Below are 7,245 nucleotides of genomic sequence, written 5' to 3' on the forward strand. Positions count from 1 at the left end.
GGGGCCTCGTAAGGCAACTAACAACAAAGTTGGTTGGTGAACCACACCCCACAACAAAACAACTCCCCCCCAAAAAAAAAACCCAAAGTTTGCTACATAGAAGGCATCTTCCCTCTCCCTATCCTCTCTTGTAATGTAGCCCCTGGGACCTCATTTTTGTATAAACCTCCCCCCCTCCCCCCCCCCCCCCCCCCCAAAAAAAAACAAAAGACCTTGGGAATATTAAAAATCAGGGAAAATGTATCACTATTGCAACATGTATTCATTAACTTTATTCTGTGGCAAAAGAACCAACTAGTGCTAATTTAATGTGTCAACACCAAAATAAACCCAAAATTGGAGGGAGCACTTGAGAAAGTGAAACCTTGACCCAGGAAAAGGTCATACACTTCAATAAATCTCTCTGGCTAAAATCGGACAAACTGCCGTTTATCATCTTCCACTTTCCTTCCATAAGGATTGTTTTCACTAAACCCATTCCGGGTCCCTTCGACTTTACGAATCTTCTTCCTGAACTTGAATGCACTGCTGTCAATATTTAGGTTAACCTTGGGAGGACATAAAAAGCCGAATGATGTAGCAACTTCCTGTCCAGCATAATTCAAAACAAATGTCACTTCAGTATTCATTAAGCAACAAAGATACAGGCCATTGTCGATCAATAGCAAGGTTGGCACCTGAAGGTTGAGCCGATAAACATTGAATATGTCCTTCTGAGAATGTGAATTGTAGGCTACTATATAAGACCTATATGCATCTTTAGCTGATTTGTTCAAATAAGGGTTTCCAGTCACCAGTTTTTCCTGCATCAGATTCCCCAGTAAACTCAAGTGTCTTGCAGTTAATTCATCAAGAGCAAACTTATCAAATACGAAAGAAGATAAAGATTACCAGCTGGGACTGCACATTCTTCAGCTTTTTTTCATCAAACTCGTATTCTTTAACAGGCACTTTAGCAGCCTGCCAATAAACAGAGGAAATTCATGTATAGTTAAAACCTTATTGTCCAAACTTCTTCCCTGAGCAAGAAACCACGAAGGTAGCAATCCTATTTATAAGAAAACTGGACCTTAAGATAGCGAAGAAATTGCATCTCTTCCAGTATCAGGAAAAGTAGTGCATGACCCCTTTCGCCTTCTCCACGCGCTGTTTGACCCACACGATGAATATACTCCTGTAGTAACCATAAATAAAACAGTTCAAAAAGAGGCAGACCAAAAAGGATCCACAATGTGTTTGCATATAAGTAGTCAGCAAAAGTAGGCAACTTGGGATCATCTGGAGGATCATCCTGCACGATCCAGTCCTAGGAGTTGGAAAAGGGAAATAATGGAAAAGACAATTAAAGTGAGCAGTATTCACACCATTAAAATGAATGCTATTATCCCAAACAATCACATACAAGCAGAGCAAAGAAATATACCACTGCAGGAATATCAAGCCCACAAGCAGCAACATTGGTACATAATAGGATGCCTCTTTCTGCCTCACAGAACTCAAAAAAGGTGGATGTCCGTTTTTGCTACTTCTGTTTTCCATGAATATCAAGGCAATCTACCTGAATGTATCTGAGAAGGTCGGCGTGATATTTGACCGAGTTACAAGAAGAAAAGAAAACCATCACTTTCTTTGATAGGTTCCTCTTCAAAAAGGAGTACAGAAGAATGAATCTCTTGGCCCTAGGCATGATACAATAGCCATGCTGCAGCCCTTCATTGGTGACCTACAATGCCATGCATCTTATCAGCTTCTTTCCACAGGGAGGATTAAAAAACAATCACATAATCCTGCCACTTATCTATTTACCTTTTTCCTCCCATCATCCACACCAATATACACTGGGGTAGATTGAAATGACAACCGTGCAAGATCTTCAACCTGCACCATGTATTTTAATTTTTTTTTTAGCCTCATGACAGGCAGAAATGACTAGTCTAAGATTTTGAAAGAAAATTGCATTCCTTTTTAGTCTGAGTGGCAGAGAAAATAGCTGTTTGCCTCTCCTGCAAAATAGAAATCAATTTGATCAGCTCAAAGCTCAAAACGTTATCAACAACTACATGTCATGGCACCCAGATAAGAGTGTAATCAGAAGAAAAGTAATTAAAGCAGAACCCAAATCCCAAATAAAATGTAGGAACATAAATACTAATATCTAAAACATGAGAAATAATTAAGGCACTATGGCTGCCTATTCAGTTAAACCGGCGACCAGACCAGTTAAGTACATCTTTGAAACTGAGAATCGAATATGCCACAAAAATATTGAGGAGTTATGGAGATCAACCTTGGAATAAAAAGGTTCTAAGTAGAACGAAAACGGAGTATACAGTGTGTAACTTTGGTTACCCTAGGACGGATAATGAGGTGGTGAAAATTGATGAGAGGGAGATTCCGCAAAGTGATTATTTTAGGTATCTGGGCTCAATCACAAATAAAGAAGGCGATATAGATGATGATGTTTCATCGAGAATTAAATTAGGATAGATGAAATGGGCAGGTGTGTCCGCAGAATTGTGTGATCAGTGTATTCGTTTAAAATTTAACAGAAAATTTTATAGGACAATCATACGACCGACTGTTGTATGGTGGGGAATGTTGGGCAGTTAAGAAGCATCATATAGATAAATTAAATATAGCGCAGATAAGGATGTTGAGATGGATGAGTTACAAAACTAGGAAGGATAAAGTAAGGCATGATTATATCAGAGCTGATTTGGGAGTAGCTTCGATACATGATAAGCAACGAGAAAGTCGTTTGAGGTGGTATGGCCATATTCAACGAAAGCCTTTGGATGCTCCAGTACGGAGGAGTGATTTCATTCAGATTGAAGGAACTAAAAGAGCCAAGGGCAGACCTAAAATGATCTTAGGAGAAGTGGTGAGGAAAGACATGCATAGCTTAGGCTTTGTATCAAGTATGACCTCGAATAGAGCTGATTGGAGGGCAAGGATCCATGTAGCCAACCCCATTTAGTTGGTATAAGGCTGAGTAGTTGTTGTTTGTTGTTTCAACATTTAAAACAAAATGAATATGACATAGCATAGACAAATGGAAAGTTGAATTGCAATTTTATTTAACTAAGTAGCAATCTCACACTACCTATAAATTGATGCAGATTTATCACCAAGCTGGGCTTCTTTTACTAGGAATAAGTCTAGGGTTGGGTTTATATACATGTTGGGCCTTTGATCCCATAGGTTTTCTACGTAATAGGCCACTTTTATGGGCCTAAACTATGGGTAATAAAGTTACATACGGGATTAGTTAGTAGATTTCTTTTTACTTGGTTAATGGTCATGTGATCACTTAAGTGATCATGTGACTTGGTTAAGTGGTCATGTGACTATTTAATTGTTATTTAAGTTGGGTTGGATTAGGACTCTATAAGTCCAGCCATGTTTTGAGACTATTTCCTTTGTTATTTCACTTTCCTAGTCAGTTTAGGTTACCTAATAGCTTAAGGATTGAGGTAGGGCTTTCCTTTTTAGTTTAGGAGTCTATTTTGAGTCTTTTATACAAGGTTGTAAGGGGGGCACATATGGTACACGAATTTTGATTAATGAAAAGCTTTCTGCTGCTCTTCTTCTCCATTGAAGATTTTTGTTTTGTGTTTGATCAAGACTGGTGGGATTGGTGTTTGATCCAATCGACCCCTTGTGGTGTAAAGCCTGGGTGGATCGTTTGAAGGAATTGGTATTTGATCCGATTGACACCTTGCGGTGGGAAGCCCGGGTGGTTCGAATTGGTTATTTGTTTTCTCCATTGTTGTTACGTTCAAGTTCTACATCCAAGTTCTGATTTCAAGAGTGATTCTACATCATCAAGCACTGTTCAAGTCTACAACATCACCCCAAGTCTGATCCAATCTGTTCTTCATCCACAAGTAAGTCTAGAACTGAAAACCTGCAACTATTCTTCTTCCCTTCTAGAAGGTCACATGCAGGTGATTTTTGCGAGAATTCTTCCCAGCCAAATCTAACCGTTAGAACCTGCTAAAATTTTGATCGAATCTTCCTCAAACCCTAAGAGACTCGATCAAAATTTTATTACCATCCACCCAGCCGATTGTTTAAAATTATACTTATACCCCTCTCTACTATCTCTACTAGGAAACCTTCGTAACTCCATATTTAATCATCTGATTTAGGAGTAACTTTCAGAATATATTCCCCTCCACCCGATCCATACTCAACCTAAATATTAAGCCCATTCAACTACCTGATTTCCTGTTATTATAAACCCTAGATTCCATCATCTTCCACCTTTCAAAACCCTAAACCTAACTTGCTGCCAATTCATTCCAGCACACATTCCTCCATCAAAACTTAACGTAACCTTCACTGATAGACTCCTCTACACAGTACACCTGCTTAGCATAACCAACACCTCAAACCCTAACCCTAATTTTGACCAAAAATCATATTTTGCCCTATTCGGAGTACCAGTTCATATCAGCTCCTGGTGTACTGGCTCCTAGTTGGTCTCCTACCAATCTAGGACTACATTAAACTGATTGTAGGACCAATACTAGATACGAATGAGAGCTACACTAAAGCAAATTGTGGGTCCACTGTGAAAATAACCACTCTTACAATGGAGATGACCAGTTCATCCACCTCCTAATTCACATATCCATTCTGTTTCATCAAAAATCTGAGGTACAAAACAGTCCAGTTTATCACATTAAGTCGCCAGTTCAGTACTCTCCGGACCCCTTAATCCAACTAAAAAGTTGAAGAATGATTAATGTTGTGAACCCTAATGTGTGAATCCCTTAATCCAACTAAAAAGTTGAAGATTCATTATTGCTGTGAAACCTAATATGCGAATTACTAGGGTGCCAATCTGCAGAAACAAAGAGGTTACCTCAGTCATGTTCTCGAAGCCCATGTCTTTAATGGCTTTCATGGTAGGTTCTGAGATGCTCAATTGAGAGGAAGACATACTGCTCATGATTCCTGATCCGCTCTGAAATTTCTTCTTCTTCTGTGTCACAGCCACCGTACCTGTAACTTTCTCTTCGTCGCCCTCTACGTCTTCTCCATCCTCAGGCATGTTTTGACTCCCCACCGCTGCAACCTCTTCTTCTCCCGCTTCTACTGCAGCTTTTGCGTCTTCCTCTTCTACTTTGTTGTCTTCGCATTTGGCTTCTTCATTATTCTTCTCTACATCTGAATCCGCGAGTGTCTTCTTATTAACTCTCTTTCTCTTCTTATTCTTTTCCTCTTCATTCTTACTGTGAAGCTTTTCGTCTTCTACAGCCATGACGTCAATTCTGTGTTCGCTATGCTTCAGTGGAATCGAATAATGGTAGAGTCAAGAGTGGTTACTTCTGTGCATGGGGGAAGAGAATTAGCTGCAACTCGTCGAAAGAGGCAATACTGCAGAGTTTTATAATGCGAAATCGGTCAGTGTCGATTCAGATCTCGGATCGGATTGAAATCGGCCTTCATAAACAAAACATGGAACTTTTATAATTAGGGTTTTGGGTGTGAATCCGCCGTATAGAATTGGGAATTGATCAGAAACGATTCTAAACAAAGGATAGGAGACCACCCTTTATCAATAGCTCAAGATCTTTCTCCCTAGCCGATGTGGAACTAAAGTTCTTGGTTCTCCTCATCGAGTCATCGAGTAGTTTCTTGACCTTGGTCTCACCTCCTCGTTTCTTGGCATAGTCTCACTCCCTTTATGGGACACAACTTCCTCGTTGTGCTAGCCCTACCACCGGGGTTGGGAGTTCGCTTTGATACCACTGTAACGACCCAACCCCTCCCCCGGCATGATATTGTCCGTTTTGGCCCAAGGGTCTCATGACTTTAAAATGGTCATACCAAGTAGAAGAGACTGCCCGCAAGGGCCAGCACCATATCTTTTACTCGGGTTTAGAGCGTGACATCTACGCTTTTGGATTCGTGTGTGACCACTTTCATATATGGTTTTTCTAGTGGACGAGACGTCTATACAGGTGTTCACGAACAAGGGGAGAGAAGGGCGGGCGGCAGACAGAGGGGGTGGGAAGGGAGAGGGAGATGGGGCGGTGAGGCGGAGGGAGATGAGGGGGTGACTTGCAGGGTGTGGGAGCTTACTTTGCAACGTTGGAGATGGAGAGACACTAAGATGGGTTCTTACCTAAGTAGCGAGTTATCGGTAAAAGGAACATACGACTACGATTCAATCTAACAAGATCTATAACGGACATTTTTTTTTTGGTAAAAGATCAATTTATTCATCAAGTCGGGTAAAAGCCACGAATCCTTGTTACAAGATGGAGGATCCAAGGAGAGGAAGATGGCCAATCTATCTTACTTGACATAGACAGGGCCTCCCGGGCTAGAGAGTCAGCAACACAGTTTGACTCTCTAGGAATATGCTTGAAGCTGCAATCCTACATAGTAGGAGCTAAAAACCTAATGTCATTGACAACAACAGCAATTGCTAAGGGACAGGCTTTTGGTGATCAACCAAAAGGGCAGCAAGCTCTAAATTATCTGTCTCCACTTCAACCTTCTCAATGGAGTCTCCGATGCAGAGGAGAAGACCCGATCTGATCGACAAAGCCTCTCCAAGCAGAATAGAATCGAAGGGAACAGGCTCTGAGGAAGCTAATCTGCATCTACAACTGATATTTAATGTAGTGAGTTTAAGTTCTCAAAGCCTATGAGCTACTACATTTTAACCTAAAATAATTTCATATTATGCATGGGAATTCACCAAAGAAAATGAACTTCGTGGAGAGAGAACTTTTTAAGGATGTTTGTGTCGATTAACTAGTATTAGCTTTAGGGGAAAAGGACTCCGTCCGAGAGTATAAATCCTACATTCAGACACATGATGACACAAAATGACCATCCCACCTTCATGAAAGGCAAAAATCTCACTCCTATTGATGCTTTCTCATGTGTTTCCATTAGCCCTAGCGCAGGGCCACCCATTCGGACAGAAAACTTTTCCCCTGGCTTTTATTAAGCCAACCGTGAATATCAAATCCTAAACTCCCAGTAATATAAGTTTTATTACCATAAAAAATATATATATATATATTCCCAAACTCCCAGTACGTCTCTCTCATTCACACGCATGGATCTCTTTATGACGCATTCACACCTATGGATCGAACCAGCCAATTATAATTGAATTGACACACACGGCCACAATGTAATGTATGTATCTGATAATCCTATGGTTTTAGGTATTGAGAATAAGATATTGGGTATCGGTATTGGATACAATGGGGATCG

General features: G+C 40.5%; 1 pseudogene; it reads right to left on the reverse strand.

Moving 5' to 3' along the window:
• Positions 1-202: 202 nt before the first annotated feature.
• LOC122655022 lies at positions 203-5,315 on the reverse strand (annotated as a pseudogene).
• Positions 5,316-7,245: the final 1,930 nt, after the last annotated feature.

This window comes from Telopea speciosissima, chromosome 3 (genome assembly GCF_018873765.1).
Source record: "Telopea speciosissima isolate NSW1024214 ecotype Mountain lineage chromosome 3, Tspe_v1, whole genome shotgun sequence".
NCBI classification, from domain to species: domain Eukaryota; kingdom Viridiplantae; phylum Streptophyta; class Magnoliopsida; order Proteales; family Proteaceae; genus Telopea; species Telopea speciosissima.